This window comes from Mirounga angustirostris, unplaced genomic scaffold, assembly GCF_029215605.1.
Source record: "Mirounga angustirostris isolate CCGP_5_RB_7025 unplaced genomic scaffold, mMirAng1.0.hap1 SCAF_5, whole genome shotgun sequence".
In the NCBI taxonomy this organism is placed as follows: Eukaryota; Metazoa; Chordata; class Mammalia; order Carnivora; family Phocidae; genus Mirounga; species Mirounga angustirostris.
The window spans coordinates 112,299,054-112,326,374 of record NW_026991713.1 but is presented as its reverse complement, the minus strand read 5'-3'; the positions used below and the strand labels follow the sequence as shown (position 1 = coordinate 112,326,374).

The window sequence follows — 27,321 nt, the reverse complement described above, 5'->3', positions numbered from 1 at the left end:
ATTCAGTTGGGGAAAGATAGTTGTCACATAAATGGTGCTGGAACAACTGGTTATCTATATGGGGAAAAAAGAAACTCAACTCTTACCCCACACTATACAAGTTTAATTCTAAATGAATCATATTCCTAAATATAAAAATTAAAACTATAAAACTTCTAGAAGGAATCAAAAGAGAAAATCTTTGTGACCTCAGTTTAGTCCAAGCTTTCTTTTAAAGCAATTTAAAAGTTTCATATAAAGTTAAGGTTATACTAATCATGAAATCCAGCCCCATTACTAGGTCTTTATCCAAGACAAAAGAAAACATAAGAGTTTTATCCCAAAGTTTATATGTGTTTAATCTATAATGGACAAAAACTGGAAACAACTAAGATGTGTGTCAATAGGCAAATGGATTGACTGTAATATATCCATAATATTGTATACTACTCAGCAATAGAAAAGGGTTTGAACTACTGATACAACAACATGGGTAAATCTCACAGACATTTTTGCTAGGTAGAACTTGCCAGACACAAAGCACTATTTTATTCTATCTATATAACACTATTTATATAAAGACAAAAGAATCACTGGTACCAGGGGTCAGGAGAGGGGAGGAGATTGCCCACAAAGTAGTAAAAGGGAACTTTCTGGGTGATGGGAATATTCCATAATATATGTATATCATAATTGTGTGGTGGGAATGTGGCTGTATTTATTGGTTAAAACTCATTGAATTGTACATTTATTACTTGTGAATTTTATTCTATGTATGTTACCCCCTCCCCCAAAAAAGTGAAACATAAAAATAAATGAACAGCTCTTAAATGGTCACTAGGGCTTATTTAGTTCTTGTTTCTCAGAAAAAGTTCTTTTGTATAACCTGCATTCATTCATTGAATGAGGACTGATGGTGTACCAGGCTCCATGCTTTTTATAAATAGCCCAATTTTACTTAAAGGGAGGGAAATCTAGGAATTAGATAACTGTAGTTTTAATCCTTTTTGCTCTTAGTAAATTGATCACCAAGCCCATATTAAGAAACTGGTCTAAAATTGCCAGAGGCAAGGGAAACAAAAGCAAAAATGAACTATTGGGACTTCATCAAGATAAAAACCTTCTGCACAGCAAAAGAAACAATCAACAGAATTAAAAGGCAGCCTATGGAATGGGAGAAGATATTTGCAAACGACATATCTGATAAAGGGTTAGTATCCCAAATCTATAAAGAACTTATCAAACTCACCACCCAAAAAACAAGCAATCCAGTTAAGAAATGGGCCAAAGACATGAATAGACACCTTTCCAAAGAAGACACCCACATGGCTAACAGACACATGAAAAGATGTTCAATATCACTGACCATCAGGGAAATACAAATCAAAACCATGATGAGATACTACCTCACACCTGTTAGAATGGCTAAAATTAACAACACAAGAAACAACAGGTGTTGGCAAGGATGCAGAGAAAGGGAAACCCTCTGGCACTGTTGTTGGGAATGCAAATTTGAACAGCCACTCTGGAGAACAGTATAGAGGTTCCTCAAGAAGTTAAAAATACAACTACCCTATGATTCAGCAATTGCAGTACTAGGTATTTACCCAAAGGATACAAACATAGTGATTCAAAGGGGTGTATGCATCCCAATGTTTATAGCAACATTATCTACAATAGCCAAACGATGGAAAGAGCCCAAATGTCCATTGACTGATGAATGGATAAAAAAGATGTGGTATATATATATATATATATATACATACACACACACACGCACACACACACAATGGAATATTACTCAGCCATCAAAAAAAAAATGGAATCTTGCCATTTACAACAACATGGATAGAGCTAGAGAGTATTATGCTAAGCGAAATAAGTCAGTCAGAGAAAGACAAATACCATATGATCTCACTTATAAGTGGAATTTAAGAAACAAAACAGAAGAACATATGGGAAGGGGGAAAAGAAAAAGAGGTGAGAGGGACCATAAGAGACCTATAGAGAACAAACCAAGGGTTGATGGAGGGAGGTGGGTGGGGGATGGGCCCAGTGGGTGATGGGCATTAAGGAGGGCACTTGTGATGAGCACTGGGTGTTGTATGTAAGTAATGAATCACTAAATTCTACTCCAGAAACTAATATTGCACTGTACTAAAATTAACTAAAATTTAAATAATAATAAAAAAGAAACTGGTCTACTTTATATGACAAGAGTACTATTTCAAATTTTTAAAAAAGGCTATAGAAGTAATATATGAAAGGAAAATTCAAAGCAACTTAGTATAAAATGGATGTCTCTTTTCCTGCATTTTTTTCTTTTTTTTGATGGGTATATAAGTAAAAATGTAGTAAGTGCCCATTTAATTGGATAGATATGGCAGGAATGAAAATTTTAAAGTGAAAAAAGTTATTTTTGCTTCTATAAATAAGTGATACTGATAGCAAGGAAAATCTCTAGCTAGGAAAATATTTGACATTTTTCTCAACTGTAGGAGTCAGAAAACACAAACATCTCTCTGAGTTTTACCATCTATACCTGAGGTTCTTCAGGTATCATCCTAAATTTCTACTCATCACCTCTCTGCTTTATATTCACTCTAAAGGTTGGCTTTGTAGTTATAATTGGATAATTAGAGCATGAGAACTTATATGTGACAATAAATTATTGTTTAAATATAAGGTATTTTCCTGCATATATATCACCTTTTGTCACATCCACAATTTTGTTCCATGAGATTTGAGTCACAAGAACCATCACATTTCTTTAATTTTTCTAAATTAAATCTAATCTGACTTAGCTTCCACACTAGAGAGGTTGAAAATGCTATCTATCTATCTATCTATCTATCTATCTATCTATCTATCTATCTATCTATATCTATCTATCTTATCTATCTGTCTTCCTGGCTCCTATTCCTTCTCTTAGGGTTATACACAAACCTAAAAACAATGGGGAAGAGCCTTGGATCTTCAGTCACTGGTGGCTGCCACTTCTGGTCAACCTGGCCCAAGGTTTTCTGTCATCCATTCACAGATATGCAGCCTCATGCCTCTGGATCACGTTTGGCCTCAGGACCATCTATATAGAATCCTAGGCTGATCTAGCTTCCCTGGCACACATACTCCTTAGGACCCTGTGTCTAAGTGAGCCCCTGACAGAACCTACAACTGGTGTGAATCCTCTCTCAACAACCCCAGCCCCAGTCCCCAACTGTCCGTCTTCTTTCACCTTTGCAGTTGTTCTCCAAGTATGGATCCTGGACCACCAGTGTCACCTGAGGACTGTGTTTCATTTTAGAGTTTGTCAGGCAACTCTAATGTGTAACCAGGGTTGAGAATCATTGTTCTAGATTTAAGAACGATGATGATGACAGAGATGTTGAAAATATTCATAATATAAATACATTTTAAAGTATTTAAATGATTACAGTCCAGTACAAGCAGGTTTTAAGTGAATTTAGAAGAGAAATCAATAGATCAGTCTCTTCATTAGCTGAGAAAAGCTTCTTTGAGAAAGTGGGATTTGAGGAGTACAAGCTGCAGAATATTCTATCCTTCCTGCATGCTGGGGGATTACTGGAGCTAGGCTGCCATCTTGTACTGTGAGGTGACCGGGAATGTAGGTCATGCATGACTGAGCAACAAGGTAGAAAGAGCCTGAGTCCCTGACACTTGACATGGGTAAAATGGTCCTGGATCACCTATATCCAGACATTTTTACACATGAAAGAAATAAACCAATCCTGTTTAAGCCTATTATCTTGGGGGTTTTTCTGTCATTTGTAACCAAGGTCAATAACTGTACCTATTACATGTCTAAACAAGAGAATCTCACCAAAATAACAGACCGATGAATTACATTCTATATAGCCTCAGAGTTTAAAGTACAATATAAAAGTGACTATGACTCCCCTTTGTGGTACAGAACAAAACAAACCTGGTAATTAACAAATACGCACTTCCTTTCTCCCATGTGTCACAAGAGAATTGTGAGGCCAGGGAAAGAAAGTTGCATGCTGGGTAAGTGTGTATTCTGTGAATCAGTCAATACAACAGTCACACGTGCCAGGCCATACTGTGAACCCAACTGTGTATTCTGTGCTTCAATTTCTCTTAAATATTTTTCTCTTTTGTTTACACACCAAAAAGCAATATAGTATTGGAAAATCCCTAGTGCACAAAAATATTTCTTCTCTAGAAGAAAGATATAAAAATTGTGAAAACTCTATAAAGGAAAATGTGACTATTGACTATCATTAATTTGCTTACAGCATTACTGAATTTCTGGGCAAAGTTGTTCATTTTTAGGTTTTATGATTCTTCTTAAACTAGAGACTTAAATGATCAAGCGCTCCTTCACTTTCAAGATCGGTCATAAACTCAAGTGCCTTTAGGGGCCAAGTGGGTAGGTTAAATAGTCCCCAGGTGGGGTTATGGGAAAATGGGGAACATCTGCACCTCTGAACCAGGCAGCTTCACTCCAGTGATGGGTAGGTGGGGGGCCAAAATCATTGAAGCTTTGGACTTTTTGGAAGAAGTCAAATGCTTGCTTTTAAAATGTGTTATCTCCTGATAGTCAAGTCAAAAATGTAAAAACACAAATCAAAGAACTCTGTGAGCTGAATATCATCTCCAGTTTAAAGTCTAAACGCAATTGGATCTGAGTTTGCAAAATCAGATTTTAAAATATTACTTTGATTTGGCCTCAGTATAACTGCTTTAATTGGTTAAAAATTGTGTGAACCCAACATAAAGCGTAAATAATAAATGACAATTTGTCAAGTGGAGAAGAGACATGCTGAATTAATTGCCCAGCGGGACTGTCACATACCTTTAGCGCCAGATAGAACTTAACTAGGACAAAACTCAGAGGAAGTTGTGACTTCGTTTTCCCAGGCCAATGAGGCCTTGGGGATAACCACAAATTTTGGTGACAACAGTCTATGACTTTTATCCTAGATTGCACCTACCTGTTACTCTGTCAGGGAGATGACATTCCTTCTTCAGCTGATTTTGAGAAGTCTGTCAAATGTTTTTTATGTGCCATGAGCTACATTAGGTGCTAAGGACACAAAGTTGAGTAAATCCCTCTCTGTCTTCAAAGAATCCACAGCTTATTGGGGGAGAAAGAAGCACAAAAAATGGAATACAACACATTGTTTGCTATTAAATTGAAGATGCCATCAACTATAAGATGCACCATTAGTTTTTGTACCTCTAAGAAAAAATTAATTGTTGTCAAGATTAAAGGTTTCATGGAGAGTACTCAACTTTAGATCTAAGCAAGTGCTCAGTTAATATTGGCAATTATTAGCAGAAGTTATTAATGATAGAACTTGAACTTGAAGAAAGAGTAGGTCTTTTCCAAGAGATAAGGGAGAAAATAGATTCCAGGGCGGAAAAACAGAATACACAAAGACCCCGAGGCCTGTTTCTGGAACATTCTGCCTGCTGGCTGTGCTGTAGTAGGTGAGGTTTTTTCCTTGAGGAATTGTAAATCTTTTTGACACCCTCTTCTTTCTCCTGCATCTTCCTCCCCTGCCCTCCAATCCCAACACACTCACACACACACACACACACACACACACACACACACACGGCAGCTTGATTTTTTTCAACTTTATACTCAAAAGCATGCACCTGGCCCTGTACTCAATCATGAACTTGGCTCCCGAGAGCAATGACACTAGTTACTTGTCTTCCATTTCCCTCCTCACTCCCCCATTCCACCCTCCTGTTGGGGGAAGCCTTTGTCCAACATCTTTTGTTTAAGAGGATTAATGGCCAGCTCCCAGTGCCGGTCAGTTTCTTTCCGGGAACTTCATGCAAATAAGGCTCCAGGTGGCCTGCCCTGATTTCCCAGAGTTGCCCCCAGGGTAACACTCTATTAGGACATTCATTACAAATAACATTTATTGAGCCTACTAAAGGCTCAGAGAAGTTACTGGCCTTGCACAAAACTACCCAGTTAATAACAGAGCTGACCCTGTTCAGTGTTTTGCTATGATATGCTGCATCGCCACTCAAAATGTTTTTTTCTCCTTAAGGATTTTTCTTCTCAGTATTATTTCTATTAACACAGTGCCCCCTTTTTAGAAAACAACTAGCATCTTGAGTAAGAAACCTAGCCTGTCTTTAAACTTGAGTTCATCTGTCCATTCATTCCTCCCTCCACGCATAGTTCCCACGTACCAACTTAGGGTATTCAGCTACAAGTAGAGGGTTTGAGGTTGAACAAGACCAGCATTGTCCCTACTCTCACAGAGCTTACAGTCTAGCAGAGAAGGAAATTAAATACTTTTTAAGGCAAGAGCAAAGGTAGCTTAGGGAAAGCTTCTCAGAGGGAGTTTCTGCTAAGAAGAGACCAAAAGGATGGGGAGAATGAGCTAAATAAAGGGATGGGGGGAAAGAGCTGATAAAATGACATATGATATACTTTGCAAACCCTGTGCCAGTAGGCCTGTGAAAGATTATGTGGTTATTAATCACACATCCCTCCATAGCTCTCCAATCTTTGTCTCGGGTCTTCCTTCCACCAAGCTCCTTATCTCTGCTCCCTTCTCAGAACGATCTCTCTTTAATTCTGTGTAACTCTTGGCTTATGGATGCTTATTATACTGTTAAGTTATTAGTACACTTTTGAGCTTGTGCTGGAGACAGGAGCCTTTTTGGATGCAAGAATGACCTGATTATTTGTCTGGATTGCCTGGAAAGAGAGCTCTCAGACCAGATCCTGGACCTAAGACAGTTACTGAGTGGGATTTGGTTTCTCTTGGTCTTGATTCTAAAGGAAGAAATATGCGTAGAAGTCAGGCAAGGGGTGGTTGTAATAGCGTGTTTCACACTTTTTTGATTGGGACCCATAATAAGAACTGTATTAGCATAGCAACATTTGTGTGTGTATTCTGAAACAACAGTTTCCCCAAATTTATGCTTTGGGAAAAATTACCCTTATTACATGTGATACAATCTGATATTTTATATTTTGGATTCTGATTAGTGTTTCTCAGGGTGGCAATCTATTAATGGTTACAAAATCAACTCAGTGGGTTATGATGAGCACCTTAAACAATGAAATAGGAGTGTCCACGCAAAGATAGGCTGCAGAATAGTGAAGAAGATAACCACGGTATCAGTCTTTTGGAGCTAGAATTTATATACTGTGGACTTTCTGAGTCTCTGTTTCTTACATCGTTACATGAAACTTCATACAGATCAATGGTTATGGCTGTGGATTCTGGAGTATGGATTCAAATCTTGACTTTGCTACGTAGAGGCTGCATGATGTGAGATACTTAGCATTGGGCACCCTGCTTGTCTTGCGTATCAAATGGAGATAATGGCAGCATTTATCTCATTTCCGGTTGCAAGGATTAAGGAGATAATGCAGGGTTGGGTACGTATACGCACCTGGTAAACAGTAGCCATTTTATTTCCATCTTTTGTTTTTCCCTAGTAGTAGAGTTAAGTTTTTCTCAGTTTGCAGTGTAGGACCAAGGGAAGAGCTCTGCAGTAGAGTGCTCGGGGGGCTAGCTTGCTTAGGGACAGCAGATATCAAAGTGAAAGAACCACCCGTGGAAACTGAAACCCCAAGGGCCAGAGTGGAGACACTTAGTCCCTCTGGTGCTAACCATTGAATGTCTGGGGTTTTATTTTCTTAAAGTAAGAAATTCTTCTTAGAGTTCCTCTCTCTAATATGAACACACTTTTGACCCTAGCTCCTGGCTACTTATTTAGATCAGATTCCAGTTTGTCACAGGAACTTGACTGAATCTGAATGTGTATATCCCCTCAAATTTTTACTTAACATTCCCTGAAGTTCCTCTTTGTTTGGGTACCCTTTCTGCTTGTCAGTCTTTTCTTGGCCATATTACTTCTTTCCTACATCTGTTAATATAGGAAGTGTTTGTTTTTGTTTTAAACCTTGGGGTAGCAAGGGAAAAAAATACTGAATAATAAGATGGGGGAAAAAAGAAGGCATCTTGTCAAACCATCTTATAGAAGCAAATATATTCTATGTTAAAAACATTTAATGAATTTTATGTATACTCCTTAACCATTTCCACTCCAAAAAATGAGAGATGACATTTACTTGTGAAACACTCCCATAGGTATATCTAGAATCTCAAAAGAGAATTCCAACTTTTGGCATGATATACATAAAACATTTTATAAGTATGTGAACAATGAAATGTGCAATTTAAAGTTTTCTTAAAATTGTTGTTTTACAAAGAAAAATATAAATATCATTATTTTTAAAATATGTAGCACTTTTAAAAAGTGCTAATTTTTCTATAACTCTGCTCTACAGAAAAATATTTTACTCTTACAATTATTTACACATTTCTTACATTATTTGATAATTAAGATCTTGTATAAAATTATATTAACATAAATGTACGAATATTATCCAAATCAGAAACTTTGCAGAACTTTAGATTTTTCCTGAATAATACACATATTTATTTTTAACCAGCTAGATGTCAAGAGCTAAAGACTAATACTCTCCTGTAATCACTCTTTCCTATGAAAACACTACAGTATTTTCAATGAGTGTAAACAAACCATTGTTTCAGGTTTTATTTATACTGGAGATGCCCGGCAAAATCCCATGCCTGATCTAGCCATTTGTCGTGATTCCAAATACATTTTTAAAAGAGATCTTTGCTATCTTCAATATTTCCTCCTTAAAGTCTATTTCCAAGGCCTGTTTTTCCTATTATTTTTCCCCCAAGACCGATTTGTGTGAGCCACTTTTAACCAAAACGTTTATCATTTTTCCTGCTTCTGAGAGTAATGTAGGAATCCTATAAGCCAGAAATAAAATATTAATATATTGGTGTTAGTTCTTCGAGCCTTCATTTTCCCTTGTACTGAGCCATCTTGTAAAACCAGAACTCGTCATTTGTAAGAGCATAAAGAAGAGCAACAAGCAGAGCAGAGACCCAGGGCACAGGAAGGTATGATCACGTGAGTGGGAGGTGGTGGAAAGTTCACACTGGCCAAGAAGTGTACATATTTGTTTACCCAGACCACCGTTTGTTAAATTTAACAGAGGTGAACGGTAGCCTGTAAGTAGCTTCACTGAGCCCAAACGGGAAATCCAGTAGGAAGGAGACACCAAAACCTCCCAGGTGGCGCCGGGACACGGCGGGACAGGCGGGAGCCCGCGAGAGCGCGGAGCGGGAGCCGGAAGGGCGGACTCGAGGGGACGGGTCTAGCCGGCGTGGGCGGGGCCGAGCCGAGGCAAGTCCGGTTGGGGCGGAGCCAAGGGCGGGGCCGGATGGGAGCGGGGACCCGTAGGAGAGCTGACTCCTCCCGCCCGAGTGCTCGCAGGCACCTGATGGGGAGCAAATGGTTGTTTCCACACGTGGAGAACTTTTAATGAACACGTGAGGGAAGGGAGGCAATGTCTGCGGAAAATCTACCTCACAACCCTGGCGTCCGACTTCAGGCCCCTGGGCGACAGCTTGTTTGCTGTGCTCCCGGGGAGGGGGAGCGGTGGGGGCGGTGGGGGCGGGGGGGGTGTCTACGCCCCCTTCCATTGGTGCCCCCTGCCCCGGCCACAGGCTTCCAGCGAAGCTCTCTCAAGCAGCCCCCGCCCTAGAAGGCGGCCACGCAGGCTGTCTGCGCCTGCGCCTAGCGCCTCACGGCGTGGGGCGGGGCCGCCGAGGAAAGGGGCGTCTTTCCCGTCGTCGCGCACGGGGCGGAGCCGTGGGGGCGGTGCGGCCGGGCGCCCAGCGGCCTGACCTCCCCGAACGCCGGGTCCCGTGACGTCACCTCGCCGTGACGCGCACGCTGTAGGAAAACTGTAAGTTTCTGAGGATTCCTGCAGCTCCCTGGGCCTGCGGTGCTCGTCCTGCTGCTCGCATTCCCGGTGTCGGTGGTGGCTGCGGGCGTTTGATTCTTGGGCGATCGGGGAGCCGCCGAACGTGGTGAAGGGACAGGTCCCCGCCCAGAGCGGGAGCGCGCCCTCTAGGGCGGGCGGGACCGGGAGTGCGAGGAGGCGAGGCCGCGCCCCGCGGGACAGGCCCGCACTTCCACCCTGGGGCCGAGAGGGCTCTAGGGGCCGGCGAGCGAGGACAGGGAAGGAACCGGGAAGGTCCAAATGGGAGCGACCCCCTTTTTCCCCCATCCCTGATGAAGGGGCTTAGCTTCCCCCTCAGCCCTGGAGTTTGACATGTGAAGTCTGGAATGGAGGGTGTCTTCAGAGACTCCACATCTAGGCTTCCTTTGGGATCCTGCAAGTGACCAGATCGCTGAGGAAAAGTTGTAAAGATAACCACCTGCTGCCTCAGTTTCCTTTTTGTGTAAAATGGAGGTGAAGCAGCCCCTGGCCTAATTGTCATTCGCACAGAACCAGGAACATTGTGAGAACATGTGAGGTAACACAAGCATGTAAACTTGCTAGGTAAAAGCTTAGAAAGACAATCGTTATCCTGAGAATGTGGTGGCCAATGGCCATTTAACCAAGGTCTTATAGGTAGGGATCTTTTTCAACAGTTCTGCCTCCTCCGCCCCCTCGTAGTCACCCTCCATCTGATCATGGACAGCACTTGAGTCTGATGGGCAATCTGAATGGTTGTCACTGAACTTAGTGGAACGGGGATCAAGAAATGACTGGTGCTCTTATCACAATGTTCTTGACGATTATGAAGTCCTCTTGGCTGGGTTTTTCAGAGAAATATTTTGTCATGTTGGAACTAGTACATTATACTCAACACGGATACACTGAGTTTTAGGGGTTATTGGTGTGTGGACTTGGAATATCCCATCGTCATATCTGACTTTGAATGTTTTGGTTTGCCGAGGGTTAGTACATTATTGAGGAGTTAGTACTGTAACACTTCTTAAATTTAGAGATAAGTATTTGTTAGGAACTTTGAAGGGAAAACTGTTGTACACATCTCAGGGAGTATTTATTCCAGAGATTGAGAGATCACATTTCTGTAAATTCAGTTTATCCTCCTTTGAGAAGCCTTAGAATTAGAAAGCAGGGGTGCTAGTTTTGGTTCTACCAATTAATAGCTTTGTGTCTAAAGACAAGTCACCCAAATTTGGGATTTTCTTTATCTGTCTAAAATGGGAGATGATGGTGTATTTGCTGTTGCTTTTTCAAGGATCAAATGAGATCACAAGTGTAAGAATGAAAGGCTAAGTATGGTCTTGTTATTAAGAAATTCCCATAGGTCCCCTAGCCTGGATAAGAGGTACGTTTATTCAGAAGTCAGGTTCTGAGTCAGAACTAGAAATAGAGCAGCAGACAAGATAGTCCCCAACCTGGTGGAGCTCATTTTCCAGTGAATAGGCTACAAAGATTACATAATATTATTTCAGATAGTGATTAAGTACAATGAGGTAAAGGAAGATAAGGGAATGACAGTGGGGGAACAGGGTAGGTTGTCTTAGTTATGGTCTGTTAAGGGAAGGCCTTCCAAAAAAGGTGACGAATCAATTGAAGTGAGATTCGGAAGAGCCTGAGGTAAGAACATTTCAGGCAAGGATCATAGGAGCAGTTAAGCACTTACATGGAGCTTACTCTCTGTGAGGCAGTCTTCTAAACACTAAATTTTTACATTTTACTTATTAGTTAAGTACTAATATCTCCATTTTTATAGACGAAGAAACTGATACACAGGAAGCTTTGTTCAAGGTTGTACAGCTAAAATGTGATAGAGCCAGTATCGAATTTGGGCAATCTGGCTTCAGAGTCCACGCTCCGGATGACAATCCTGTACAACAGGCGCAACAAAGGAGCAATGGTCTGAGGGGGAAGCTAGCCTGAGGTGGCCAAGGCATAGCAAGGTGAGTATTTGATCACAGCAAGGGAGGGAGAAAGTGGTGGCAGATGATGTTGGAGAACCAGGCCGGATTATGGGGGCTATGGCGAAGTAATGTTATTCTAGGTGTGGTAGAAAACCACTGGAAGGTTTATATCAAGGAAATGGCATTTGATTTTACTTTTACTGGTTGGAGAATTAACTGTAAGGTCATGGGGGGGTTATCAAAAATGGGGAGGTAGGAGGCTGTGTCTCTACCCTGGATGAGAGATGCTGGTGTCTTGGCCTTGGGGAAGTAGTTGCAGAGATGATAGTAAGTGGTCGAGTTCATGATATGTTTTTGAGGGTAGAGCTACTGGTGTGGATTTAACTAACCTGGAGTGTGAGGAAAAAGAAAAGTCATGACTTCTTAGGTTTTAGGCTGGGAGAACAGTAGTGCTATTGACTGAGCAGGTTGGAAGGGGTTTGGTGAGAAAATCATGAATTCTGTTTTGACAAGTTTTAGATGCCTTCTAGACATAGTAACAGTAATACTAGAGCTAGTAGTAATAGTAAGCACTTTGTAGGCATAAACTGTACTAGGCAGGGTTTTAAGCACTTTTCCATGTATTAATTAATTTAATCCTTATAATAGTTGTATGTGCTAGGGACCATTATAGTCCCCATTTTGCAAATGAGAAGACAGAGGCACAGAGAGGTTAAATGCAACTTGCCTAAAATCACCCAGCTTGCGAGTGACAGAGCCAGGATTCAAAACCCAGCAGCAGTCTGGCTTCAGACTCCACACAGTCAATGTCTGTAACTACCTGTAAGTCAACTTGTTGAGTAGGCAGTTGGATATATGAATTTGGAACTCAGGGCAATGGTCAGAGCTGGAGACTCACATTTATATTTCTGAAGAGAAAGCCTGCTTTTGTTCCTTATCTAAGCCTGGGTTGGCATGGAGGAAAAGAACATAGGCAGTTAGACTGTGCTGACTGGACTTTAATTACTTTGATTCAGTTCACACAGCCAATATCCAATATCCCCCTTCCATGAAGTTCTGTGAAGTGAGGTCTGTATCTTTTTTACTTCTCTGTCACTAGTTCCTAATCCAGGGCTGCCCTGTAGTAGCTATTAGGAATGACTTTATATGTGGGACATTTGATTAAGTTTTGGGAGTTCAGAGATGAATAAAACATAGCACTCTCGTTGGAGAAGCAGTTTGAGGAAAAACCTGTGGGAATAAAACCAGAGTAGACCAAATGCATAAATGCATGCTGATCATTTCATTCTGGCCTCTGCAGCCCCCTCTACCCCATATACTTGAGGGATGGGGCATGACGGGGTCGAAAGAGCAAAAGAATGCCTAAGCAATTGCACAGTGAATTTGAGGCTCCCCAAGAGTCCTCTTCAACAAAAGAATTACTCATAATCTTGCATATTTTACTATATTTGCATTAGCTTTATTTGGCAATGATGTAATTTTTACCAAATGAAATAAATTCTGATATTTTAGTATCATTGTGGAGTGATGAGTTTTTCCAGTTCTGTTACCTCAGTGTTGACAGGACTTACTAGTGAAATAAGGGAGTTGGCTTGAAATGTTGCATCTTGCATAATGCAGGGTGATGGAGGGGCTGTGTGAGGTATTTAGGCAGGTTTCCACTGGATTAAGTGTATCACGCCAAAGTTCCACATACTGGAGTAAGTTTCAGTTTCTCTGCTGATCATCTCTTTAACATTGAGATACCTTTTTTTGTCATGGAAAGGGGATCTGGTGGTATATGTCATAGGTGGAGTTATAGATTACATCTCCTATCTGGAGCATTGTAGAGCATGGAAATTAGAACAATATGCACAAAAATGTGTATCTTATTTCTGTAGATCTTTTTAGGGGTATACTCTAACGTCATATATTTGTCACAACTTTATTACTTCCTAACGTGAGTATTTCAAATTTGAACCATTAAAAAATTTTATAAAATTACACCATTGTAGATTTTGTGATTAATTTCAGAGTTTTTTCTTGCAATATATAAAATTATATCTTATTTAGCTTTTTTAGCTTTTAGTAGGATAGTTGATATGAATAATCAAGTCCACCATCACTCTAAATGGGAACCCTCCACAAATATAAATGTAGAAATGTGCCATTTCATTTTGCAGTTCACAAAACCTTAAATCTGCTACCATGGCTTCCCTAAATTTAATGGGGTTGAAATGATTAGTATTTCTTTATCCCACAGCTGCAGCTAGCTTTCCCAGGAATATCAGATACGCATATATGGTATAAAGTATCTTGAAGGGGCTGCTGATTGCTCAGGCTTTGTCATTTTTTAAGTTCAGGCTTAGTGAGGGCAGGTTGATGGTTTAATTGTGCTAGAAAGCTCCCAGCAGGGCAGGCATAATGGTAAGTCTTCCTGTTTGAAGACAGGAGCCCCTCTTTCTAACACTGACCATCCTAGATAACTTATAAAATCCAGATTCTTTTAAAAATCTATGTTTACATGAGCAAATTTAGAAACTACTAGATAAGAATACAAATGTAAGTGTATGGAAATTGTCTCGTAGAAAATTACGTCTAGCCCACTGATAACATGTAGTGGGCACTAAATATTTTTTTTTTTTTAAAGATTTTATTTATTTATTTGACAGAGAGAGACATAGTGAGAGAGGGAACACAAGCAGGGGGAGTAGGAGAGGGAGAAGCAGGCTTCCCCGTGGAGCAGGGAGCCCGATGTGGGGCTCGATCCCAGGACCCTGGGATCATGACCTGAGCCGAAGGCAGACGCTTAACGACTGAGCCACCCAGGCGCCCCGGGCACTAAATATTTTTTAACATTTAAACTTCTTATAGTTTCTGTTAGTCTGTTCTGTTATTACCTTCAACTCATATATGTGTGTGTGTGTATGTGTGTGTGTGTGTGTATATACATGTTATATCTCTCTATATAATGTATATATAATGTATATATAGATATAACATCTACACTGTTCTGTTATTACCTTCAGCTCATATATGTGTGTGTGTGTGTGTATACATGTTATATATATATATAGTGTATATACATACACACACATAGTGTATTCATAGTGTATTTGCAGTAATAGCTGAATACTACTAGTTTGTGTACTTTTGCTTTAGCATTGTAATGTTTGAATATATTTAAATAATGTAAGCAGTTAAGTGTCACTTAAATTTGATTCATTTGATACATGGTTACTTAGAAATTAAGATCTTGAGGCTTGATATTTTCCCCACATAAATAATAATGACTGTTAATTAGTAAGGCTGGGTGGAGACTAAGCTTTAGTGACAGATTAACCAAATTGTTATCCCAAAAGAACATGCAAGAAAAAAGTTCTTAGAGAGGTTTAAGCAAAAACAACATGGTGATGGAAGGGATAATTTAACCATAACTCCCTACCATAGCTATAATTCTTAAATATTACTATCCTATAGACAGCATTCTTTTCTTTGGTCCTTATACTGCAAAAGTGCTAGCTTGAAGTTGCATTCTACATAAATGTGATGTAAATACTGGAATATATGGAATATGGAACTACTGATTTACCTCAGTGGATCTCCACTGGGGATGATTTTGTTCCTTCCCCCAAGTCACTCTGGAGACATTGGAGAAATGTCTAGAGACATTTTTGGTTATCACAACTATGTTTGAGGGCATTGTACCTGTCATGTAGTTGGTGGAGACCAGGAATGTTCTTAAATATCCTACAAGGCACAGGGCAACCTCAACAATAAAAAATTATTAAGTTCAAAATGTCAATACTGTGGATATTGAGAAACCCTGCAATATGTAACTTTTTTCTTTCTTCCTTACTTTTTTTTTTGATGCTTTAGAGGTTGAGGCAGTAGTTGTAGTGGTAAACACCTGACTTGAACAAAAGATTGTGCTGAACTGCTTTTAGTTTGTTGGAGAGCTGAGCCAATTTGGTTCATTTATTGCAAGGAAAATATTTTTTGTAGCTAATAGCCTTGAATTTTTTTGGTTGCCAGTATGTCTAGTGTTTTTGGTTTGTTTTTAGCTATGAATTTTTTTTCTTAGTAAAATTAATTTAATTTGGGCATTATACAGTCCTGGGTTGTAACAGGTTTGCTAGTGTGAATCTCCTTCATATATTGAATTAACTATCTCACAGTTATGCGGTTGTTTATATATTTCAGAAATCCTTTCATATTAATTTTTATATGTGATTTTCATGAACACCCCATGAAATGTGTAGGGCATGCATTATCCTCACTACTTGCCAGATGAGGAAACAGACTTAGATCAAATGATGTGCTGTATATATTGTAGCAAGTTAGGGACAAAAGCAAATCTCGGACTCTCAGAGGTTTTGATGCTTAGGACATTTTTATTTATTTATTTATTTATTTATTTAATTTTATTTTTTTTTAAGCTTTTTATTTATTTGCGAGAGAGACAATGAGAGACAGAGAGCATGAGAGGGAGGAGGGTCAGAGGGAGAAGCAGACTCCTTGCTGAGCAGGGAGCCTGATGTGGGACTCAATCCCGGGACTCCAGGATCATGACCTGAGCCGGAGGCAGTCGCTTAACCAACTGAGCCACCCAGGCACCCTAGGACATTTTTAAAGTTACTAGTTGTCTCATTTGATCTTCCTGACTGTCTTATGAAAACTGGGAACTTACTTAAGGTCACCCAACTCATAATGTAGTTTTGCCTATTTTCACTGACCTATTCTGCCTCTCCAGATATTCTCTAATAAATAAATTTGACAGTTTCTGGATAAATTCACCAAATCCATGCTTAACCTAACTAAGTAGGTCTCTTGACACTAAGGGAGGAAAAAGTCTCCATCATCTTTGGGTCTCAGTCTGGGCCTAAGCATTAAACTGATATAAGACAGATTAGCAGTAGAAAAACATACAAACTTTATTAAACTTTTACAGGGGAACCTTCAATGAAGACCCAAAGAAGTAACCAGAATAGGAAGCTTTTATACATTTTAGACAAAGAAACAATAAATTTGTGAAGAATTGACAAGACCCAGAGGAGTCTGGGCTAGGGGTAGTAAATGGTGAAGAAGTAACGAGGAAGAGAAGGATTAGCTTAATAAGATTTCTTTGTACAGGTTTCTCAGCTCCTAGTTCCCCATCTCTGGTGATAAGAATGTCTGCCTTCCTCCTGGTACAAGGGAGGATACCTTTCACATGGGAGCTTTTTATCTTTTACTTTGAGGACAAAAAAAGGAGAGTCAGAGTGTCCTTGCACCTGCTGTTACTTAAGTACCTTTGATTCAAAATAATCAAAATATCAAAATGGCATATTTGGGGGTGACATTCTGGTTTCCTACAACACGTAGTCAGATGTTCATGTTGTCACTTGAGTTAGTTGGTAATTCAGTATTTGTCATCCTACTGTGACTTGAGTGGAATCTTCACTGAGTTTTGATAGAGCATAAGGTAGTGCTCCTTGCTATGGAGAGTTTATTTTTTGAGCACACTTAAGTGCAAAAGCAGTGTGAAGAGATGGCTCTCAGCTGTATTTGAGTATACTTGGGTGAGGCGACCTACTTGGCATGATTCACTTTGCCATTTTGAAAGAGGGATTTAGATTTGGAATAGGACTTCCATTCATTCTAATTTTTAAATTAGAAACCATATTATTTCAGGCTCTCTTACTTTCAAAAACAGTATCTACTCAAATATTTGATGAGTTATTATTTTGTTTGAAGATTATTTGGTGAAATTCAGTTCTTGATGTGAGTTTCAGTAATTGGAAGAAAAGTTTTTAATACCCAGAAGTGGGATTGCTGGGGCATATGGTAGTTTTAGTTTTCTTTTTTTGAGGGATCTCCACACTGTTTTCCACAAGACTGCATCAGTTTACATGCCCAGCAATAGTGCACAAGGCTTCCCTTTTCTTTTCTCCACAGCCTTGCCAACATTTGTTACCTCTTGTCTTTTTGATGATAGCCATTCTAACAGGTGCGAGGTGGTATCTCATTGTGGTTTTGCTTTGCATTTCTCTAATGATGAGTGATGTCGAGCACCTTTTCATATTCCTGTTGGCCATCTGTATGTCTTCTCTGGAAAAATGCTTATTTCGATCCTCTGCCCATTTTTAAAAGCAGATTATTTGTTTTAATGAAGTGTAGTTGACACACAATGTTAAATTAGTTTCTGGTGTATAAACATAGTGATTCCTCAACTCTATACATTGTGCTGTGCACACAGCAAGTGTCACCATACAAAGCTATTACAATATCTTGACTATATTCCTCATGCTGTCCCTTTCATCCCTGGGACTTACTCATCCCATAACTGGAAGCCTGTACCTTCCATTCCCCTTCACCCATTTTACCTATCCCCCTACCTCCTGCCCTTGTGGCAAACACCAATTCTGTATTTTTAGGTCTGTAATTGGAAATTTTAATGTTTTCTATAATACATCCACTGGCTGGATGTGGACAATTGATAGTATGAAACTGTGGGTCTAGGACTGAGAAGGGAAGGAAAAAGAGTTTTTTTTAAGTGCATTTGTGTATTGGGCATGAAGGATTATAATTATATTTAAAAGGTGAAGATTTTCAACTTTCCATACGACTGAATTAGCATAAAAATATTTTTCTTACCTCCGTGAAGAAAAATGCTATATCCAAGTTACCATAATATTTCTAGTATTATTGAGGGGAGAGACCACCATTAAGTGTAACTGAAACAGAGCTGGATTTCATACTTGCTAAGCAAGGGAGAGCTATGCTTGCAGAATATAATCATTGAAGCAGGCAGAGATGTATTTAAATAGGGTTTTAAAGAAGCATGGAGTTTTAGGATTGGCTTACTTTCAGTGAGACAATTTAGGGATTGGCCAACTTTAAACTTAGAGTTTGGGGACTGGCTGGCGTTTGAGGAGCAAAGGTACAGAAGCAAGGCAGTTGCTGATCGGCTCACTTCCTCAGCTGAGTGCTTAAGTGGAAATGTTGACTGGAGTTTAAGGATTGATAGACTGGGGCATATTTAAAACCGGTTCTGTGGTTACTTGTTCCCAGCTTGGAATAGAGCCAAAGAATAATCTTTTCCTTTCTTGTAGCTGGAGAATAGGTACTTTTATTTTCCATTGACATTTGTGTCAAACATTTATATTAGCAGTTGCGCTAATATACACTTCTGATTTTGCTTTTCTTCTCAAACTTTTAAAAAAAGAAATGAGTGCAGTGACTGTCATTTGTTTTCTATCTACCATTCAAAGGATTATATGTTATTTGGGACCCAGGCGGCTTCAAGGATTATTTTTATATATAGTTAAAAAGGTAATACGTTATTTATGGAAATACTTTAATGTATTGCTTATCTTTAAACACTATGGTGAAAGCTGTTACTTTTATGTCTGTTTTTTTCTCTCGTGGGAGTGCATCTTACCATATGCCTGCCAAAAGTAGTCTTGATGGATGCTGACTTATAGATCTGAAAGTTTGTTGTTTTTGCTGTTGTTAGAGATACATCTAGAAGTGATGACTTTTTGAAAGTTAATTAACAATTATTCTTGTCAGCATTTTAGAAGGTTAATGATTATAGTGTATGTCTTTTATATAAGGTAGGCTGAATTATTTTAGTATCTGTGAATCATTTTACCACAATTATAGTACCATTTTTATAAAGTATTTTGGTTTAATTTTTATTTTATAATATTTTTATTCAGAATGAAATAAAGAGCTGTTTATGACTATTTACTGGAACTCTGACAAAAAGTAGATAATTTTCTAAATTGATCTCTCACAGTAATATTTTAGTTTTAAAAATGTTTTCCTTTGAGATGCTAAAATAAACTCAGAGGACATTCTTTGTATTAGAAGTTAGAGAAGGCAAAATTAGTTTTTGGTATACTTTCTTTGTTGTATTGAAGTTTTATTAAAAATACCCTGTGTACTGTATTTACATATGAAATAAGCTCATAATATTTAAAAAAAAGAATGAATGGGTAGCGGGTATTGTCATGTTTATATGTAGCCCCTGTTTCCTTCCTTGACCTACAGCTTGTGCCATACCTCTCTGCCTTCTAGACAAGTATTATCCAGTGATAAAGCTACATTTATGATTTGGATAAAGCATTTTTATGTGAAAGCTCTTTGAAAATGTGAAGCCTAATTCTTGTATTTGTTTACAGTCCAAATTTCTGACCTGCTATGATAGTTAACCTTCAGAGCTTAATCTCAACCCAGTACTAAAATTAATATATTGTTTATGAAGTGCTATTGCTTAATTACTAAATGATACTCAAACATTTTTATCCTCAACATTTAAATTTTACAAATTTATACTAAGTAGGTACTTAGATTTTCTAGGAAAAAGATAGCTTCGATGCCTGAGTATGGTTACTGGGATTATTTATGTGCTTTATTTATGTGTGTGAAATAATGGATTTGAAATGTGGTTTTTCTCTGTGCATATGCAGTAAATAGTTGGGCTTTTATTGCCTAGTGAAGTGATCAAAAAAAGAATCCTAAGTTAGATGATCTTCTGTAGTAAAATGGAAAAAACCCATTATCTGCTAATATAATGGGTATAGAATGGTATCTCATAGTTTTATTTTGCATTTCTTTAATTACCAGTGAGCCTCAGTTTCTCTTCATTTACTTGTTAGCCATACAGATTTCACCTTTAGTTGTCAGATTTAGCAAATAAAAATATAGGACAACCTGTTAAATTTGAATATTAGGTAAACAACAAATAAATTTTGAGTATAAGTATATACCCTTGCATTAGTTGGGATATACTTATACTGAATTTTTTTATTGCTTATCTTTAAGTCAAATTTAATGGGGCATTCTATAGTTTATCTTTACCTTCTGTAAATTGTCTGCTGCTGTCTCTTACCAAATTTTTAATTGCATTTCCTGTCTTCTTGTTATCTTAAAGAGTTCTTGGCATACACTGGATATTAAATGCTTTTTTTTTTTTTTAAAGTTGCAAACATATTTTTCCAGTCTCCTGCCTGTTAACTTTATAATGTTTTTTGTTGAATAACAAGTCCTTAATTTTGATGGAATCAATTCTTTCAGTTCCATCAGAATTTTCCCATGTTGTTTATACTTTTGAGATCTTAAGAAACTTTTATCACTCCAAGGTCACAAATATATCATCCTACTTTTTGTTTCATTAGCTTCATAGTTTTACCTTTCACATTTAGATCTTTAATACATTTGGTGTTTATTTTAAGGGAAGAGTATTAGGAAATGAAGTGAGAGAGGTAATGGAGGGAGCAGATTGCATGGTGATTGTAGGCCGTTGGGAGGACTTTGGTTTTTATGCTCAGTGAAAGAGGAAGCCAGTGGAGGTTTTGCACATAGGGTGCCACAGTCTGAAATCTGAAATATGTTTTTAAAAAAATTTCTGATGACTCTTGAGAATAGATTGTGTGAGGTATGGCAGAAACTGTTGTTAATTCTTCCCCAGTATCTAGGATATCCTTTTCTCTGTTCGTATCTGAATCTCTCTTAGAGACTGTATTTTCCAGCTTCCCCTGACTTTAGGAGATTGTCTACGTGATTAGGTTTGGGCCAATTAAATGTGAGCAAAAGTGGTATGTGCAACTTCTGGGTTATCTTCTTAAAGATGAGGTGCTAGTCCTATTCCTCTCTCTATGCCACCCCGCTTCCTACTGACTAGAAAGCAGCAACAACCAGAATGGCAACAGCTGCCTTGAACCCAGAGGTAGACATCCTGTGATGAGGGTGGCAGAGCCATCCCTAGTCAGCCTAGGTCCCCAGATGACCATGGGGGACAGAACCAACTACTACTCACCCTCCCCAAAGCACCGGCCTATCCCTGTGCTATTTCCAGGAAGAGAATAAACTTTCTTGTTTGAGCCGCTGTATTTGTCATCATTTTATCCCAGCAGCTTTCCCCATATCCAATATAGTGCCAAAATTGGTACCCACAGTGGGGTGTTGCCATAATAAATTGCGAAAATGCATGGTACTGGCTGAGTGGTTAGCCAGCAGACAGTAGGCACCATGTTATAGGCTGGAAAACTGGTGACACTTGTTATGCTATGGCAGAACACTTAGTGAAGCTGTCACCTCTGATAACTTGGAAGGGCATGGATGTGTCTGTCCAGTTTGTACCTCCAGGAGAGTGGTTAGAAAGACTGCTGTTGGGGCGCCTGGGTGACTCAGTTGGTTAAGCAACTGCCTTTGGCTCAGGTCATGATCCTGGAGTCCTAGGATCAAGTCCCACATCAGGCTCCCTGCTCAGCAGGGAGTCTGTTTCTCCCTCTGACCCTCTCCTTCTCATGCTCTCTCTCTCTCTCATTCTCTCTCTCAAATAAATAAAATCTTTAAAAAAAATTAGAAAGAGTGCTAATGTAATTAAAAAAAAAATAGAAGGATGGCTAACACGAGTTGACTAGCTGCTTTAGCAAGGAACTGCAAGAGGGTGTAAAGTAAGAGAACAATTAGCTAGTTTGCACTTAGAGGGGGTATAAATTTGCTAACGGAGTTCTGTACGACCGTGGCCTATGCTTCGCATTGACTGAAAGGACAGTGTAATACGGGGTATTGCAGGGTTGGAAAAAATAGTTTCTTTTTCCCGAACAGCAAGAAGTTAGATTCGTTTTTAGGAACCTTCGTCAGATTTTCTTGGCCAGAGCAAAGTGGAAGCCAGGCTAGGCAAGGATCATATTAAGGATTTATCTTCCCACCTGAACCAGTCACTTAAGCTAGGTAAAGCTCCAGTTACAGAGTCTCAGTTCCCTAGGACAACAAGGGTTTATTTCTTACTTAGGACATGTCTATGGCTCTGTTCCACCATCCTCTACCACTTCAAGCCAAAGGAATAGGCTTTTTGGGGACATTGCTATTCTGTTTCAGAGGGAAGGGAGACATAGCAGAACCAGCTGCTTGGAAGAGACATGTGTTACTTTTGTTCATATTTTATTGGCCACAGCTAATCGAGTGGCTGAGCCTGAAATCATTCAGGCAGAAAGAACATTTTAAGTCACATGGCTTGCCCTGATGTGAATGGGGTGTGGTGGTGGTACAATCATCCTGCCGTGTGAATCAGATGCTCTCAAGTTAACTAACCTTAAATTGAGGGAGAGAGGGATGCATCTGCCTCAGAGGTCAGCTAATAATAGAGAAGGACAGAATTGACAAGCTTAGCATCTACCATCAGACTGAATTTTGAGTTGTGGTTACTTTCGTGTGGCACTGGCTGAAGACAAAGAGACCTATGGAGGTTTTGAGAGGATTATGTTGGCAAAGATGCTACAAGTTTAGCTTGCCAAAACCTGTGGTGGTTTGACACTGTTTGACAACTAAAGCAATCTTTGACCCCCAAACATGTACCCCCAGAAAATAGGCTATTAGCCCTTTCCTGCCTCTTTGGAGCACATACTCTCTTATGTTCACTTCATATATTGCCAGAAAGGATAACAGAAGAAAGTATCTTCCAGAGACAAAGCCAGGCTCTAGCAGACAAATGGACAAGGGAATCCGTCCCCTTCCTACAGACCCCCCTGCCCCCACCCCCACCCCAGCACAGAACCTCAGTTTAACCAAGGAACTTGCTTCCCTGGTAGAGTGGGGACTGCCATTCCTGTCCAGCAGTATTCATCATTGGTAAGAATAGTATTTGCCATTCTTTTCAGAATGGAAGACTTAATTGCATTAATCTTATTTGTATTCCATTGTATATTGGTTGTAATGGTGGTGGTAGAGAGCAAAGTTACTTAAGTCTGTTAGTTTGTAGGTCATTGGACGGGGACAGAGACACATTGATATCTGTTGAAGAGGTTGTGTGTCACCCAGAGATCTTAGACTTTGAGCTGAATCCAATAACTGGATGGGACTTCAGGTTATCCCTTTAGAAAAGGAGAGGAATGTTTCAGAGTGGGAAGAAGGATGCACTCCCATTTCTGATATTTTGCTGCCACATAGCTCCTATTTCTTAGGCTCCTTGCCAGAAGAGACCACATACCTACGTTTTGGCCAGTGGATGGGAGTGGAGGTGATGTGTGCACATCCACATTCGTATTAAAAATCTGCTGTCTGTCATATTCTTTTTGCTCCGCCCCCATGGATGAGGTGTGGGCGCGCCAGCTTCCATCATACAGGCAAGGGCAGTGCCCCAGGGGAGTGGCAGGACAGGAAAGAAGGAACCTCAGTCCCATGACTACTACATGAGAGAGAAGTGAACTCCTCTTCCGTTGGTGCTGCTACATTCTTGGTCTTGTTATAGCAGTTCAGCCTATATCTTGGTTAATACAGACGGCAGAGATGAAAATAGGAAACAAACATGGGAAATTCAGTTTGGAATTGTTCTTAGTGGTTTTTTTTCACTTGAAGCTTTTCGTTTATATATTTCTGTGAAAGTTTATCTTTCAAATTGTCTAACAAAGAATTTAGAAATAAACTCCTTTATTTGAACATCATTCCTGTTGTGATTTCCTTTTTATTTCATATGCATAACATATTCTTGCAACAATTTTGTATCCTGATATTTTCATGTGCTGTCCATTTTCTTTGTTGCTGTAGAGTTCTTACACTTGTACAGTTATTGTTGTTATAGAACATTGGGTTTTTACCATACTTGTATGACTGTTGGCTGCTATGGGATGAATTGTGTTCCCCCAATTCATATGTTGAAGCCTTAATCCCCTATGTGACTATATTTGGAGATAAGGCTTTTAGGGAGGTGACTAAGGTTAAATGAGGTTATAAAGGTGCTCCAATAGATCCAGTAGAACTGGTATCCTTATAAGAAGAGGAAGAGACCCCAGAGCTCTCTGCCATGAGAGGATACAGTGAGAAGGCAACTGTCTGCAGCTCAGGAGGAGGGTTTTCACCAGAACCAGATTATACAGCCACCTTGATCTTGGACTTCCAGCCTCCAGACTGTGAGAAAAATACATTTTGTTCTTTAAGCCACCCACTCATGGTATTTTGTTATGGCAGCCCAAGCTAAGACAGCCCAGGTTTTTAACTGCTATACCAGATGCAAGGGGCTTTTCTCAGATCCATCAATAGCAAAGAAAACTGCAAAGAAGAGTCCAAAAGAGGAGAACACCAAGAAAGAGTAATGTTACTGAAGCCAAGAGACAAGCATTTTAAAATTGAGAATGTCAGTATTAAATTGACAGGTCTAATAAATTCTGAATGAATTTTCAGTTAAGAAGTCATTGTATTTTGGAGAGAGTTTTGTGTTTGCACGAAGTCCAGATTGCAGAGGTTGACTAGTGAATTGGGGGTGGTGGTGGGAGTGGTAGAAATAATGAGTTTAAACCCTTTTTTCAAGATACTTGGCTGTGAAGGGAAGGCGCAACTAGGACAGTGGCAAGAGAGAGACATCACATGTGGGGGCGTATATTAGGTTCGTTTGTTCATTTGTTTTATAATGGGAGAGCTTTAAACATTTATGTACAGTGGAGGGAAAGTCAGAAGGGAGAAGTGGAAGATTTAGAAGAGGAAGGTGGATAAATGATGGCATCAGATTCCTTAGGAGGTGGGGTGGCTTGAGTTCTGGAGCCCTGGTTGAAGGTTAGCTTTGGGGAGGATGAGGGGCATCCTTCCTCCACTTTCTCAGGAAGGAGGTAAGAGTGTGGTTGTTGGTCAGGGGTGGAGGAAATTGAGGGAGTCTGACCTAATAACCTCTCTTTTGGTTCTGTGGAGATGTCATTTGCTGAGTAGAGGGAAGACTAGGAAGCTTGAAGAAAGTGATGGAAGTTTAGAATTGATTCTGTGAAATGTGAGAGAGGGAGTTGATTGGGAGCCCACAAAGAGACTGATGGGCAGCAGCAAGCAAGGGCCCTGTTGAGATGGGAGACCATGCATTTGCAGAGTCTCTGGTCCACTTGGTTGGGGCTTTTATGGCATCAATCTCTAGTCTGGGTGTGGGAGTGGAGAAGTAGGTTCTTAGAGTGGTTTAGGGGGAGGACAAGCCAGCAAGAAAGCTATGTTTAGGCAACGGAGTGGGCAAAGCTGGATAATCAGATCCTAGGTTTATAGTGGACAGGAAGTGAAGCTTGGAACATGGCTGATGGATCAGGAAAAGAATAGAGAGGGCATGGGGAAAAACTGGAATCTTAAACATAATTAAGATCAAGTATGATTTATTCATTCTTTCATCATTCATGCAATAAATCCTGAGCATTTATCTTCCAAACACTGTTCTCTGTGGTGTGGCTCCTTAGATCAAAACAACGATCGAAACCAAGTCCCTGCCCTGTTAGAGCTTACTTCTAGAGGGGAGGTAGAAAAACATATATATGAAAATGTTAAAAGGAAAAATGAAGGGTAAGGGGGTAGAGAGTGATGCTATTTTAGATAATGTGAACAAGAAAAGGCTCTTGGAAAAGATGACCTCTGAGCAGAGACTGGAATGTAGTTAGGACACAGCAATGGAAAGAGCACCCCAGGGTATGCAAACAGCATGGCAGAGCCCTGGCCCAGAGCTTGCTTGAGGAGTGGCCAGGTAAACTGGGGAGCATGAGTGAGGAGGAGAGTGGTAATTACTGAGGGCCGTGATACTTCAGGGCTGCAGTAGGACCTGGGATTTTATTCAAGTGTCATGGGAAAGCCATTGGAAGTCTTGAATCAGAGAAGTGACATGATCTGTTTTACTTTTCTGAAGGCTCATGTTGGCTGTTCTGTGGAGTTTTGATTGGCGGTGGCAGGTAAGGAATTGAGAGATGTAGAAGGGTAAGAGATTGTAGCCTGTAAGTAGCATATTGGAGTTTAAGATTTCAGAGTTGAATGCTTCTGGGTGAAGGATCCCATTGCTGCTCTTTTAAGCAGACACACCCACTCCACAATAAGCATTATATTCAGTGGATAAAGGTCTGACCCCCGACCCTTGGCTTCTGCCGCACCCTTTCCTGTTTTTGACTCTGCCCCTCACCAGCTTCATTATTCATTCTCCCATTTTGTCCTCACCAGTCTTTCAGATGTGATGCGCACTGTTTTCTGCCGAGCCAAGACTTCCTCTAGATTTAGGTTTACAGACCTTTTCGATGGAGTCTGATTTTAGTCTTTGAAAAACTTCCCTGGAAGCCCATGATGTAAGACAGGTGAAAGCGGGGGAAATGGAAGCCGGCAGTGCTGTGTTCTGCCCACTTAGTGCAGTTGCCTGACTCCCTGAAGCAAAGCCCAAGGCTCTCAGTTCACAGTGTGGAAGAGCCCCGCACTGATTGTAGCTACTGCCTCTCTTGTAGTATGCCATCTCCGGGATCACCTCGGGTCACCCTCTCTGGGTTCAGCATGTGCTGCCTTCATCTGCAGGCACCTAGCTGGCCAGACGGCAGCATGCACACCCTGCGTTTACAAAGCGGTATGTTGAGGACACTCAGAACTATGAGGTAGGCATGGTACATCGTCCCCAGTATTAGTTTTACTAGCTGTTATTTAATTTACTGAATCTGCACAACAAAAATGAATGTAGTTCTAATTATAAACCATGAGATCTTTCTCAATAAATTCTTTTATTGACTCTAATTAAAAATGCTAACATTTTTTAAATAAGAAAATAGGTATATTATAGTTTAGAATAACATTTGTGTGGACAAAACACAAGGCCAAGAAATATAAAGTTTG

The 27,321-nt window shown here is 39.8% G+C and overlaps 1 protein-coding gene across 9 annotated transcripts in view; it reads left to right on the top strand.

Moving 5' to 3' along the window:
• The first annotated feature begins 9,174 nt into the window (after nucleotides 1-9,174).
• ZNF438 (zinc finger protein 438) overlaps nucleotides 9,175-27,321 on the top strand; it is a 190,663-nt gene continuing 172,516 nt past the window's right edge. For 3 of the 9 annotated variants that reach the window (XM_064591894.1, XM_064591893.1, XM_064591890.1), the window contains exons 1-4: nucleotides 9,175-9,796; nucleotides 11,604-11,790; nucleotides 26,363-26,405; nucleotides 26,943-27,086. The gene's annotated coding sequence lies outside the window, so the exon portion shown is untranslated. Of the gene's footprint in view, nucleotides 9,797-11,603; nucleotides 11,791-20,829; nucleotides 27,087-27,321 lie in introns of those variants that run through there. The other 6 variants (XM_054507314.2, XM_064591892.1, XM_045874249.3 and 3 more) reach the window with 4 other exon arrangements.